Genomic DNA, 15,671 nt, shown 5'->3' on the forward strand with positions numbered 1-15,671 from the left:
GCCATCTTCTTTCAACTTAAATGAGGGTGCAGAGGCTTTAGTGGGGGACAATAGCAGGTTTTCCCAGCCCTGGAGTATCCCATTGGGTCAGCCATGGTGCAGCCTCCTCTTCTTGTCTGAACCTGTTTCCTTCACTTATGCACAGACTCTGAAATAAGGATGGGCAAGAGCTGCACCTGCTCCACTGGACAGCAGTGGATAGAACAGTGCCCTCCCCATGCTGGGCAGAAGGCAAGTAACTCATGGGACTGACATGGGATACAACTGAAAAGTGCTCTGGCCTCAGTGTCTCGCTTTGTAGAGGTGTGGGGAAACAGAGTTTAGGGGCTAAGGTGGACACTGCTGAGTTTTAGGGGTGCATGGAGAGAGGCAAAGCTATGCAGGGCTGGATCTCATGGCTTGCTGTCAGAGTCCTGGGTTCCATCCTGGACACTATGTTCTCCAAGCACCATCCCTATTGTGTGCCCAAAGCAAAAACAAACATGATTGCCACTAAATGCCTATTTTGCAAACCACAACACCCAAAAGGAGAGAGAGAACAGAGGGGAATGCCCTGCCACAGAGGCAGGGTGGGATGGGGGGGATGGGGGGTGGGAGGGATACTGGGATCCGTGGTGGTAGGAAATGGGCACTGGTGGAGGGATGGGTATTTGATCATTGTATAATTGAAACCCAAGCACAAAATTTGCAAGTCTACAGCTGTACCTCATAGTGTCTCACTAATTAAAAAAATTAAAAAAATAAAGACCTAGATCGATACAGTTGGCACCTTCAATGAGGTATGAAGTCAGGTATTTCGGCTCAGGGTTTAGATACTCAAGTATCCTGAATCTAATTTTTTCAGGGAGACAGTTGGGTGGTGGTGGGGGGTGGGAGTTGACCCAATTCTCAGTGGTGCTTACTCCTGGATTACTACTTAGGGATTACCCCTGGCAGTGCTTGGGAGATCCTATGGCTTGCCCATAATGGAACCCATATCAGCAGCTCACAAAGCAAGCTCCCTACTTCTTGTACTAGCTCTCTGATCCCTCAGTCTTCTGAATCTAAATAGTGAAGGAAAACTGAATATCTGGTCCTATAGTTGGTTATAGGGCTGGACAGGGCAGGGGAACTGCAAAGAAGACTGATTTCTCCACTCTGGACAGTGCTGTGGGAGGTTCAGGATCATGTTGGGGAAATGAGAAATACCCTTGGATTGGAACAGAGATGAATGCCCTTGGAAATCTTAAATTCCAAGATATCATGGCCCCTCTGAGCTAACAGGGTTTTTAGGTTTGGGGGAGACAGGGTTGCATGTGTGTGTGTGTGTGTGTGTGTGCGCGCGCGCTAAAGTAAGATGCATTGAACTCTGCAAAATGATTATTTGAATGTAATTGATTTTTATAGAGAACCGCATGCAGTCAAAGCAGAATAAAGATTCTTTTCAAGTGCGTGAACACTCACCCATAGAGACCATCTATTGCTCCACAATAGAAGTCTTGAGACTTGCAAAGAATTGAAATGATACTGAATAGGTTCTCTCACCACAAGAAAATTAACTCAGAAATCAATGACAAAGAAATATTTTGGAAGTCTACAAATATTTAAAAATTAAACAGTTTACTGTTAAATACCCCACGGATCAAAGAAGACACAAAAGAAATTTTCCACCTTTTAAATTAAGTAATAATAAACATCCGCCTATTAAATTGTTACATACAGTTAAAGCAGTCCTTAGGGAGAAAATGAGAGTTTAAAAATAAAATTATTGGATCCAGAGCAATAGTACAGCAGGTAGGGTGTTTGCTTTGCATGCAGCCAACCGGGTTTCGATCCCATGTGTTTCCCCAAACACTGCCAGAAGTGATTCCTGAGTGTAGAGCAGGAATAACCCCTGAGCATCACCTGGTGTGACTCAAAAAATCAAAATAAACTCCACCCAAAATAAATAAAATTATTATTTTCTAGGAGCTATAGCACAGCAGGCAGAACGTTTGACTTGCATGTGGCCAACCCAACCGATCTGGCTTTGATTACACCACCCCTCTCGGAGAGCCCAGCAAGCTACCGAGAGTATTTCATCTGCACAGCAAAGCCTGGCAAGCTATCTGTGATGTATTCGATATGCCAAACAAAGTAATAAGTCTCACAATAGAGACATTACTGGGCCCACTAGAGCAAATCAATTAAAAATTGGAGGACAGTGCTACAGTGCTACCATCACAAATCACGAATCACGACCATCCTGTTATTCGTCAATTGCCTCGAGCAGGCCCCAGTAACGTCTCATTCATCCTAGCCCTGAGATTTTAAAGAAAGTGCTATATTCAAGGCTCTTTAGGAGAAAGAGACTCATCATTGTTACTGGTATTTGGCATATTGGGTACGCCACGGGGAGTTTGCCAGACTCTGCCATGTGGGCAGGTTGCATTTGATAGCCTTCCAGTTTGTCCAAAGTAGGAATGAGATAATAAGATGTCATAATAAGATATCGCGTGGCCGCGAATGTGGCCGAGCGGTTCCGGGAGCTGGTTTTTATAGTCACTGAGTCTTGGCCGTTGATGGGATTACACGGCGCCAGGGGGCCAGTTAGTGGGTGTGATCCCCGCCTACTGGAATTCGGAGGATCTGGGTGGAGGATGCTCAGCCCCAATCCGAGTAGGCTTGGAGATCTCAGCCCCGGGACCCGCTTGCCTTTGTTCCTCTGCCGGTACCTTCAGGTGTGTGGAGAGTGGTCTCAGCATGGTGGTGGCTGGTCCTGGAGGTCTTTGGCTGCCAGAGCCCTGGTCGTGGTGGGGAGGAAAGCTCAACCCGCTCCCCTCCAAGGGGCCCCGGTGAGGACAGCCAGGCGTGGGGGCAGGATACTATGATAGTGCTACCATGATAGAATTAATTATCTAAACTTCTACCTTAAGAGTCTAAAGGAAAAATCACCTGTGTGATCATTGGAATCCTCCAATACCATTATTGGGGATATGAAATGGGAAATATATTTCAGAAAAACAGTGGGCAGTTTCGTACAAAATGGAATATGTGCTTATCATATGACCCAAAAATTTCACTTCTCCACCCAAGTAGAATTAGAATGTAAGTCCCTAAGTCAGTCCCTAAGACTCCACCCAAGCAGTGTTAGAATGTAAGTCCCTAAGACTTCCATCCAAGGACTTATTGCAGCTTTACTCGTTACAGGCCTAACTGGAAAAACTGTAATATCAATCATCAGTTACCAGCTAGACAGACACGGAGGTGCCCTTACCAGGATCTTCCCAGCAGCAAAAGTGAAGGAACTGTGAGTGCATACAGTCACGTGGGTGGATCTACAACATATTTGTCTGAGCAAAAGAAACCAGATGCAAGACTATAAAGTTTATCATTTGATTTACCTTAAATTCTAGAAAGGATTAAGCTTACCTGTAGACATACAGAAAGACCAGTGGGTTCTTTATGTTGACACAGAGTATCTGAAACCAAATAGCAATGAGGAAATTTTATGACATGGTAGAAATCTTCCATTTCCTGGTTGTGGTGAGGATGAGTTCAAATTTATCCAGCCACACTCCTAATATTCATGCATTTAATTCCATGTTGATTATATCTCAACAGTTTATTGGCATTTTTAAAAAAATCTACAATGGTAGCTATTACCAATTATTAGTGATTCTGCATGCCAAGAACTCGGCAGTTGAAGAAGGGATTTTTCCGGCTACAGAGGTAGTTGATCTGCATAATTTAGAGGATATCAGGTTGTTCTAAAATGGGAGAAAGAGAGGATACATTGGGCCCCTAGGTGACACCCTGGTGTGTACCTTAGAACTTTACTGCCCAATTTTAACTGTAAGTAGATACCTCCTTCTTCTTCTTCTTCTTCTTCTTCTTCTTCTTCTTCTTCTTCTTCTTCTTCTTCTTCTTCTTCTTCTTCTTCTTCTTCTTCTTCTTCTTCTTCTCCTTCTTCTTCTTCTTCTTCTTCTTCTTGTGAAACACCATGAGTTACAGTTGTAGACTTACAAACTTCCGTGCTTGGGTTTCAGTTATACAATTATCAAGTACTCATCCCTCCACAAGTGCCCATTCTCCACCACCAATAAACTCAATAGCCCTCCCACCCACCCCTCAATCCCCCCACCCCAACCCACCTCTGTGGCTGATCTTCTCTGGTAAGCTTCACCAGAAGAAGAGTCCTAGCAGTTGAAACCTGGATTAGGTGAACTTCCTGTGGGGAAAAAGTGGAGCTGGGCCATGCAATATGGACTATAGTAGATATTATACACTGGGACTCCCACCCACTGGATCTTTCCGTTTTCTTTGTTGACTGTTGAGCAGCTTACAGTTGCGTCCTAACCTGGGCTCTGCCATGAACCCAAGAAAACTGAATCGTCCAAAGTTCTGCCTCTCTCTAGGGAGGTCCCTCTGCAATGAATGATTTGTTGCTACTAGGATATGAAGACTGTCTCTGTGAGGAACACCACAGAAAGCCCACCACCATAACTCAGCTTCCCCAGGACTGACTACAACTCTAGTCAACTTCTTCCACCTCTCAGGTGTGGATCTCTGGAAAACTCCTCTTGCACAGCAAAATCTACCTTAAAGTTTGTCTTCAGATAGCCTGAGAGATATGGGATAAACAAAGTTAGAAAGGAGTGAAAATATTGATTTAGTGAAACTAATTTCCTCTTGCTAAGACTACTTAACAATAGTCCTGACTGCTGACAAAGATTTGCATAGATTGTCCAAGTCCTTTCTTGGCCCACACGATTATTTTTGCTTCTCCACTCTGCCCAACATACACCAAGCAAGTCTATTTCAACATTTCACAGAGAGTGTGTATGCAAACTTCTAGAAATGTCCAATTTTACAATAATCTTCCATTAAGGTCATCCTGCTTTGTATTTCCAAACTCTCTAAATATAGCATTTATTCTTTTATTCCAGGAAACCTCTGAGTTATTCAGTTACACTAAAATACATTTCCAAGTTCTCAAAAGGTAGTATCAGTCAAGGGAACAGAACGCAAGATCTTTTGGTATTGCTAAAAGATAGGGGTTTTGAGGGGAGTGGGGGGTATTATGTAAAGGGAAATTTTAAAAATACACCATGGAATTACAAAGGTTTGAGTCATAAAAGAGACTCTGTATGGTATACACAACAGGAATATTGTTCCGTCAACCAAGAAATCTTCAAAACCCAGGGGTTCTTGAGTGAACTTCTGAGACCCTGGGACATTCATGCACCCTGATATTCAGAACCAGGGAATTAAGGTTCTGGGTTTTGGTTTTCATAGGGTTTAAAAAGAAAAAATCAGAAGGCGAGGCAAGCAAGTTGTCACCTTCAATCCAGTTGCAAATCTAATTTCAGAGAAATTTAAAAAAATGCTTTTGTTTCTTTGGGCCACACCCAGCAGTGCTCAAGCTTACTCTTGGCTCTGCATTCAAGAATCACCACAGGCAGGGCCTGGGATCAAAGCCAGGTCAGCTGTGTGCAAGGCAAATGCCCTACCTGCTATACTAGCTCTCTGACCGACCCTGAAAAATATGCTTTAAAAAGGAACGTGGAGAACCTCCTCCCCTTGCAAAACCAGAAGGGTCCCAAAGCACTAACACCTAAAGAGTCATTAGGAAAAAAAGTCATAGTTATTTCTGATTACAAAACTGTTCTGTGTGGCTATTTTAGAAGTTGAAAATAGGGAATATTATTAAGAAGAAGGAAATATTGGACATACTCCAGTCAGGCAAAGACAACCATTTTTTCACTCTTTGGGTTGTTTCTGTCTAGACAATTGGGTGGTTAGGTAGAAAAAAAGTGATAAGCTTAGTATATTTATATAGCAAGTTGTACAACACATGCAATTTTTAACTATGACCTCTTCCCCTAATGGTCTCTGTGTGAATTCTTGAGTGTTTTGGAGTCACAGAGTTGGGTTTACAGAAAATGAGCATTTGCTCTGCTAATGAAGCCCACCCTAAGTTCCATACTGGGTGCTACCATTCACTTCCCAACAGCCTGGTTTATGGACAAAACAGTACCTCAAGTTTATTCTGCCTGGGTTTTTCATAATGCCTGTGTTTATTTCCCTAAACAATAGGAAGGAAACTATCTTGTGTAGACCCTCCCTCAATGTCAGCCAAGGAATCTCAATCTAGGGGAGTGGGGTTTCCTGGGGTGGGGTTTGTTTCCTACTCAGAAAGAAATCAAACACGTAGGAGATGAAGATGTATACTTCAACCTCCCCTTTTCCATCTGACCACTCATTTGTTGGTCCCCTAACTCAAGGTTTTCAGTAAGTTTTGCAGGGTTGGTGAAATTTCTTCAGTAAATCATGATTGACATTGAGGGAAAAAAGTGAATGGAATAGGAAAGAGAAAAGCAGAAGGGTGATCGCACTGTGGGGAGGGTATTTGCCTTGCACACAGCCGACCCAGGTTTGATCTTCAGCATCCCATATGGTCCCCCTGAGCACTGCCAGGAGTAATTCCTGAGCACAGAGCCAGGAGTAATGCTTGAGTATCACTGGGTGTGGTCCTACCTCCCCCTCACACACACACATACACATAAACACACACACACACACACACACACACACACAAACAAACACAAAGAGCAGAAAATACATTTCTCTCTACAAACGTGCTGCTTTGTGAAACACCACTTTGACATGTTGTGTAGGTATGAGTGTGTTATGGGTATAACTGTTTATATATATGTGTGTGTGTATATATAATATATACCATGATACAAAATAGCACAGGGCTGGAGCGATAGCATAGCGGTAGGGTGTTTGCCTTGCAAGTTGCAGGCCCTGCCGAGCTGGGTTCAATTCCTCTGCCCCTCTCCGAGAGCCCAGCAATCTTCCGAGAGTATTTTGCCCGCACAGCAAAGCCTGGCAAGCTCCCCGTGAGGTATTCGATATGCCAAACACAGTAACAACAAGTCTCACAATGGAGATGTTACTGGGCAGGCTCAAGCAAATCCATGAATGATGGGAAGACAGTGCTTACAGTGCTTGATACAAAATATATTCTCACTTTGTATCATAAAAATATCCTCTAATATCTTACTCCTATAGTCTGCACAAGTATTAAGTGTCATTTTTAAATAAGTGGTTATCAATGATTCTCATAATTTCCTGGATACTTACTTCCTATCCCAGCCCCCAACACCCACACACACTCACAAAGAACACTATCTCTGTTAACCAACTTCCTCAACCTTTTAAACATAACATAGGGCTAAGAAGACTGATGGAAACAAAGAGGCAAAATGTTTTCAAGACAAGGAAAAAAAGAACAGCAAAATAAATGTTAGCTGCCATGTGGCTACTTTAGAAGTAGATTTAATATCTCTCAAATTCATAGAACACAGATTTATAAAAAAAATTAACTAGAGCTGTTTTCAAATTTCTTTCCATCCTGTGATTTTTTCATCTTTTCTGTAAGTTGGAGCTGAGGCTGCAGTGTCAGACAGACCTGGGTTTTATGGTGGTTCCAAATACTGCCCTATCTAAAACCATAAAAACACTCCCCCACTGTATATGTATTTAAATGCATGTAAATAAATACAAATCAATGCAAATAAACACAGTATGCTATAATTTTGATAATTTTGAATATTCTTACTTCAGTGCACATTCACTCCAACTGACAACATGTAAATTTTGAGTTCCCCACTTATAGGGACCATGAGAGTCAGCAGAAGGCCCCTCCCTTGTTTCTTTTTCAGCCCCTTACCATGAGTCAGCTATTTAATCTTCCCTCCTCTGATACCCAATTTTTCCATCAGCTAAAGAAAAGTCAGATCTTAAAATAATGTACTCAATTCCGAGATATGGTGGCAATGTTTCTACTATGTTAGCCTCTGGGGAGCTCGTGAGCTTTTCAGCATAAAGCTTCAGGGTAGTTATCCATCATTGCACAATTGTGAGATACCCTCCTCCTGCAACAGACTCATTAGTAATGAAAATAATTTATAGCAAGAGAGCACCTGCTTTTTTGTACTGGTAATTCACATGAATCAAGTTCCACAAATATCCTTTTCTCCTTAGACACTCAGAAGGTGGTGGTGTCATCAGGAGAAGTAGGAAAGCTTCAATCTCCAAATCTTTGTTGGTGACACCATTGTTCTTGAACCCCAGAACTTTGTATAAACCTACCCAGCCATTGTATGGCATTGGAGATATCACTTCATCTCTCCTGGCCTTATTTCTCTCATCTGAAAAGTAAATGATTTGGATTCGTTTACTTCAAAGCTTTGTTCCAGCTTTAAAATTTTATTATTCTCTTCTTTGGCTAATGATCCCATTAAAAATGTATAATGTGGTACATCAATAACACTAATGGAACTCTTTAAGATCCAGGCTTGGTCCAAAATGTTTTAACCATTTCTCCAAATCTTTGTTTAGAGGAGGAAGAGTTGTGTGATTAATCTTGGGGAGCAGGGGATCCCAATACCAAATGAGGTTTGGGAAAGAGAGGGAAATGGTGAGTGACATGAGATTCCATGTTATTTCCTCTTTAAATATATTGCATCAGGGAGATGGTCTCCATATTCACACAGGAAACTCCCTGCCACAGAACAATGACTCTTGGTCTAGTACATGGTTGGATACAGCTACTAGTGGACATTTGGAGTATTATCAGTTCCAATAAGGCCCCCAGGATGGGCTAATTTCGATGACAATGGTAATCCCACCTGATCATTTCTTCAGTAAGTCTAATTCCATGTTTTCTGTGGTATTTTCCCAAGGATATTATCACTCTTCACCCCCTACCGAGCACTCCCAACACCAAAGCCACCCTCCTCCAGGCGTGAATAAAATATTGAACCATCTCAAAGAACAGTGACTTTTTTTCTCTGAATCTATTCCTGGTTCTGTGCTCAGGAGTGATCCCTGCATTCTTAAAGACCGTACGTGGTCTCCAAAATATTTTAACTAGGGTTGGCAGATGCCAGAGCAGTGTCTATTTCCTGCCCTATCTCTCCAGTCCAACAGTAACATTTCAGTAATATTCTCTTCTAAGTAAAAAATTAAAGCATGTTAAGATTCATCAAATTTTAAACCTACCTAGAAGCTAGACACTTTACTGTAAAATATTTGAATTCTCAGAAACATTGAGTTTCTGAGAATAATTAAAAACAATTGGTTACTTAATTTCTAATACCTCTACCTTCTTCTAAAATAGAGCATGCCTGTAAACAGGCTAGAATCATGGTATCAATAGCTAACTGCCCTTGAATGCTTATTTTTTTTTCCCCTGTGTGCCTCAGTTTTGTCATCTCCTGGAATTCTTACAACAATCCTGCAAGGCATGTATTCTTGTTAGTCCTGTTCTACAAATGATAAAACTGAGACACGAAATCTGAAACAGACATGGCTAGAATTTATACCTAGGTGTGTCTGGCTGGCCCCAACAGTGTGTTCTTAAGCACCAAATGCCATGGCCCTGGCTCATAATTAGATTAATGTGGCTGGTCATACCTGGTGGATTATGTGATTTAAATCAGCTCTCTGAGAGCTGGTAAGAGGTGGGACCAGGTCTCCTCCTGATTTACCACCACTCACAAAAAGCCAAGGAGGTTGATTTTATGATCATCCTGTCCCAGACTCGAGGCTACACACACCTGATAAATATTATCTCATGAGTCCTATCAACAACTTCCATGCCTATTTTAATCTCTACTTCTTGCCTGGAACAGGAAAATAAAGCTCATGAGATTACACAGAGCTAATTAGCCTGAATTCAACCCTGTTAGTCTGTCTCCAGAGCATAGTACTCACAACTATGCCTTGCAAAGACTCTGGGAAAGAAATAGAACCCACTGTGGTCATTAAAAAGTCTTCTGCGTGTTCCAAGGAATCCAACCTACCACATCCCTGGGTTGGCAATGGCCTCACCTCACTTTTCTATGGTTTGACTGACAGTAGGTTATCCTCGGACCCAGTTCTTGAGTGACACTCCAGAATTCCTTTTCCACTTTGAAATTCCAAAACAAATGTAATATTGACATAAATGCAACGAAAAGTTCAACAATGAAGCAATCACTCACCTCAAGCTTCCCAACTTATTTTCACTTTTATTATATAAAAGATATGTGTGTTTCTGTAACTCTTGGAATATATGGCCAAATTGCCTCCCCCCAAAATGTCAAAATACACATCAATAATAAAGTCTATTAACAAGAACATCATCTTTAGCATTGAGAATTTTCATTAGATTCTTTTCTTATTCACTTGAAAAAAAAGACTATCATTTTAGTTTGCGATTGAGACCCATTGTAATTACTGGTTTTGGCATATCGAATACACAACAAATAGCTTGCCAGGCTCTGCCGTGCGGGCGGAATACTCTCGGTAGCTTGCCAGTCTTTCCGAGAGGGATAGAAGCTTTTGGGGAGACCTCTAATCGCCCTCGTAGGTGTTACCATATTTGAACCCTATCAAATATGGTACAGCAATTCCGGAAGATGGGTATTTATTTTTTTATTTTATTTTTTTAATTCACGATAATGATCACGACCACCCTGTTGTTCGTCGATTGCCTCGAGCAGGTGCCAGTAACGTCTTCTTCGTCCTAGCCCTGAGATTTTTTTTTTAAAGTGCCATATTCAAGGCTTTTTCAGGGTTAGGAGAATGAGACCCATCATTGTTACTGGTATTTGGCATATTGGGTATACCACGGGGAGTTTGCCAGACTCTGCCGTGTGTGCATGTTACATTTGGTAGCCTGCCAGTTTGACCAAATTAGGAATGAGATGATAAGATGTCGAGTGTGATAATCTCTGGATCCTGGCCGTTGTTGGAGTTACACGGCAGTTGGTGGGTGTAACTGTCTAGTTACTGGCAGGTCCAGTCCCAAACTGTGCAGGCTTGGAGATCTCAGCCCCGGGTCCCACACACCTGGGTTCCTCTGTCAGTTCTTTTATGCGTGAAGCTCATCCAAGTGTGTGGAGAGTGGTCTCAGCATGGCCTTGGCTGGGCCTCGGTGGTCTTCAGCTGTTGGGCCCTGGTGGAGACAGTCAGGCATAGGGTAGGAGACTCTGCCTTGTTCTCTCCCAGGAGCTGAGTGTGATGATCAATAAAATTTTTTTAATTATATTTATTTATTTTTTAATAGTGAGTAAGTATAGGGCTGGAGCGATAGCACAGCGGGTAGGGCGTCAGCCTTACAAGCGGCCAACATGGCTGACCCGAGTTCGATTCCTCCGCCCCTCTCGGAGAGCCCGGCAAGCTACCGAGAGTATTCGATATGCCAGACACAGTAACAACAAAGTCTCCAATGGAGACGTTACTGGGCCCGCTCGAGCAAATCGACGATCAACGGGAGGGCCTTTAATAGTGAGGCACCATGAGGTACAGTTGTAGACTTACACATTTTTGTGCTTGGGTTTCAATTATACAATGATCAAACACCCATCCCTCCACCAATGCGCATTTCCCACCACCATGGATCCCAGCATCCCCCCCTCAGCCCCCATCCCACCCTGCCTCTGTGGCAGGGCATTTCCCTCTCTCTCCTTTTGAGTGCCATGGTCTGCAAAAGAGGCATTGAGTGGCAATCATGCTGGTCGACAGTCTACCCTCAGCATGCTCTCCCATCGTGGGTGGATCCTCCCAACACCCTTTATTTGGTGTTCCCTTCTCTTTCTGAGCTCCCCCTTCCCCTAACATGTGTGGTTGTCCTCCGGGTCATTGAGTAAAATTCCTGGTACTAATCTCTGCCATACTTGGGTGTTATTTTCCTATTTTGTTACTTTATGTTCCCCAGATGAATGCAATCTTTCTATGTCTATCCCTTTCTTTCTGAGTCATTTCGCTTAACATGATACTTTCCATGTAGTACCACTTGTATGTAAACTTTATGACTTCGTCTTTTCTAACAGCTACATAGTACTCCATTGTGTAAATGTGTTTAGTGTCTTATGATGTGTCGCGCGGCCGCAAAGCGGCTGCGCAGGTCCGGAAAGCGTCCTGGAGTGTGGCGGCAGCTGGGTAGTGGAGGTAGTGTCGGTAGTGGAGGTCTGCCAGTGGGGTATTTATCTGGTCCCAGTAGGGGTAGAGTGGGTCTTCTGTGCACAATCCGATCCCTAGGTCTTTTTCAAAGAAACTGTATTTTTTGTTGTTGTGAGTTATCTGTTCATACTAAACATTGAAGATACCGAATATTTAGTTAGTTATATTCAATTCAATTTAATATGAAATATTTATCACATGATAAACCGAATAAGAATTTGTGTTTAAAGTATTGGCTTGTATTTTAATTTTCTAGGGGTTACCTTCATACATTGCTACATATAGGTGACTAAAACGGCTTATTTTCTTGTAGTTCCGAAAACCCCATTTAAACTCAAGGGACCAGCAGGGCTATACTCTGTGAAAAGGTTCTGGGGAATTGTCTTTCCTCCCTTTTTCCAGTTCCGTGACCATCCCACAATCTAGCTGGCTTGCCATTGCATCATCCTATTCTCAACTTCCATCATCATTTGTTTTACACACGTTTTGAAATGCACTTTACTTGTGGTCTATATAAAATCTTTCATTTCTGTCTGTTGTTCCCTTTCCAACTCCCTCTTGTTCATTCCATACATCTTTAATTAGAAATGTCCCTCATGATTCTATAGAAATACACATTTATTTGGAAAAACATATTTGCTTTCCAAGTTGCCTGACTGTAGTAAAAGTTCAAATTGTAAGTAAAGTTTTATTGCATGTGACTAAGGTAATATGGATGTCATGATTACATAATTTATAGATCTCATTTATTGATTATATTTATCAATCTCATATTTGGGTACGTCTCTGGCCGATTTCAAAAATTATATATGCAAATATATTCTTGATCTTAGAAATAAAAAATTTCTCCCACTGGTTATGGGGGTAAGGGAAACAGGTCAGAAAAGATAAATACTATGACAACTGTGGTAGGAAGTAAAGAGGTAAAGTGATATGCCTGATTCCATATCAGCAACAGTATTCTAAACCACAGTGCTTGAAAGGAAAGTAAAAAGGGAAAAAGAAAAAAATACCTGCCATGGGGGTGGGGCGGGAGTAAGGGAAACTTGGGACACTGGTAAAAGGATTAGTGTTGGAAAACTGGACACCTTAAACTCAGCCATGACCATCGACTGCACCTAAAATAAATCGAGATTCAATGTGTCCCTCTTCCAAGTCACATCCCATTTCCTTTCCCTTGTGCTCCTCCTCCTCCTCACTATCCTTCTCTTCCCCTTCCTTCTTCTTCTCCTTCTCCTTCTCCTTCTCAGGTATGGTGTTGCCTTTCATCCTGCCAGCCAAATTCTTCCTCCCATAAACCTGCCTCTGCTGTTATATACAACAGAACCTATGGTTAAGCAAGTCCACAAATTGTTAGTCTGCAAACTAACAGTTAGCTCAGTTTCACTTGCTTATAATATTGATGAGAACACCAAAAGAGAAAAGAAAACAGTTCTGCAGATGTTGGATCAACAGTGTTGTTCAAAGACCTGCTTATGATGTAAGTGTTGTTTCAAGTCAGTTTCCAAGAACCCATTGAGATCAAAGTCAGGATTTCCTGTCCTGGTTTTTATCCTTCTTAGGACAAACACCCAGGTATGTCACTTTTTAAGCCTCTTTTAAGTGACAAAAGAGATCTAATCAGAGGTTAAATCACCTGAATGGAAAAAGAACCTGAGATTTCAAGCAACAGATGTAAACCCCAAAGACGTCCTTCATCTTTAGTTGAAAAATGAGTCAGTCAGTGGTGTTCCTGGATTCAGATGGGCAGCCTAGATTCTTGTCTATACCATATTCCTTCTCCAAGTAGGATTTGAGAACAGGTAAGTCTAGAAATTGGCAGGCACCATTAATATATCTGTCTAGCAATAAGGCATAATTATTATATTTTGGTTTTAAATTTTATTTTTCTAGTATTTTACTAATTCATAAAGGATTGATTCATAAACAAAAAACAAACCAAAAAAATTGGTTTTCCATCATGCACAGTTTGAGAAATGATGGTCTAAAACTATCAAATGCTTTTGACTCTAGTTGTGAACATGTGTGAAAATCTGGTTGGTAGACCATCTCCCCCAGAAAAAAAAAGTAGTTGTCTAAGGAGGATCCCCCTGGGGCTGGAGCGATAGCACAGTGGGTAGGGCATTTGCCTTGCACGCGGCCCAACCCAGGTTTGATTCCCAGCACCTATATGGTCTCCAAGAACCGCCAGGAGTAATTCCTGAGTGCATGAACCAGGAGTAACCCCTGTGCATCACTGGGTGTGACCCCCCCCACACACAAAAAAACAATAAAAGGAGGATTCGGGAACATATAGTAACAAAATAGGAGACTAACACCCAAGAATAGCCAAGAAAAGTACCAGGAGGTATACTCCATGGCTTGGAGGCCAGCCACACATGCTAGGGGAAAAGGCAGCTCAGATAGAGAAGGGAGCACCAAATGTTCCTAATTTGTTGTACAAAAGAGGTTCTAGTAGTTGCTACCCATTGTGGTTATTATTAGAGTAAATAGGACCCTACTTTCAGACACAGCAAGTAGTATGCAGGAAACAGAAAGGCATAGAAAATGCAAAGGAAACATTAACCCTTTCTGGGATGACACAATCCGCAGGTGTCAAGTATGATAAACTAGATCCACAACTCAAGAGATTCTCTGCTCTGTCCCCGAAGCTTGTGCTCTTAACCAGGGGGCAGGCTGTGTCTTCAATAGCCTTTGTTTCTCCAAAACATTCAATCTGGGTGTAGTCACAACTGCCTGAATCTCGCCAGTCACCAGAGAGTGAGGAAGTGCAGCTGTGTGTGGTTGAATTTCTTGCACATAAACACACTGAGACAATCAGCCTCCCTTACACAAGAGTCTGCAGTACTGTGTTGGGGTTGTGAGGCACCATCCCAGGCTCTTAATCAGCTTCTAAGTCAGGCAGGTTCATACTCCAAATATCAAAACTGTCCAATTAGAGAGATGGCAACCATGTTAGGGAAGAATTCCTTTGAAGAATCTTTCTAGTTTGTATCATATGCATTGAAAAATTCTTAATTTGGATTCTGGTGATAATAAGTGATGCCTGGTTCAGCCCCGCTGGTGAACAATATGGAGATTCCTCAAAAAACTAAGAACAGAGCTCTCTGATAACCCAGTGATCCCACTGTTTTATCTTACCCAAGGCACAAAAACATTCATTCAAAAAGTATATACACAATCTGATCATTGCAGCCCTTGCTATAATAGCTGGGGTTCAAAAACAACACAGCGGTTCATTGAGGAAAAACTTGCATATGAAAGTGTGGTGTACAAGCAAAATAAACAACTAGGAAGTCGTGAGGAAAACTGAAATCATTCAATTCACTGTGACTTGGATGGAAGAGGAAGATTTCATTAAATGGAGACAGTCTGAAGGATAAGGACAAATACTGGCTTTTCTCACTAATTTGTGGTAGATAGAACATGCCTAGGGAATAGAAGGTATCAAGATTGCACAAAACATTTGGCTCTAGGTTACAGAAACAAAATTGCCAAGAAAGGAGAGAAATGGAGGATGAAAGAAAGTAAAGGAGGTTGGGAGTATCACCAGGAAAAAGGACAGAGACCTTGGGCTATTCTGTGGCATAGAGGTAAAGTGTCTGTAGATATCTAAACCACTTGACCTGACACAACTGAGAACATGGGACTCAAACTACAATAGTAAATTTTTAAAATGTATCTGTCTGGCT

Source organism: Sorex fumeus, unplaced genomic scaffold, assembly GCF_029834395.1.
Source record: "Sorex fumeus unplaced genomic scaffold, SorFum_2.1 ptg000005l, whole genome shotgun sequence".
NCBI classification, from domain to species: Eukaryota; Metazoa; Chordata; class Mammalia; order Eulipotyphla; family Soricidae; genus Sorex; species Sorex fumeus.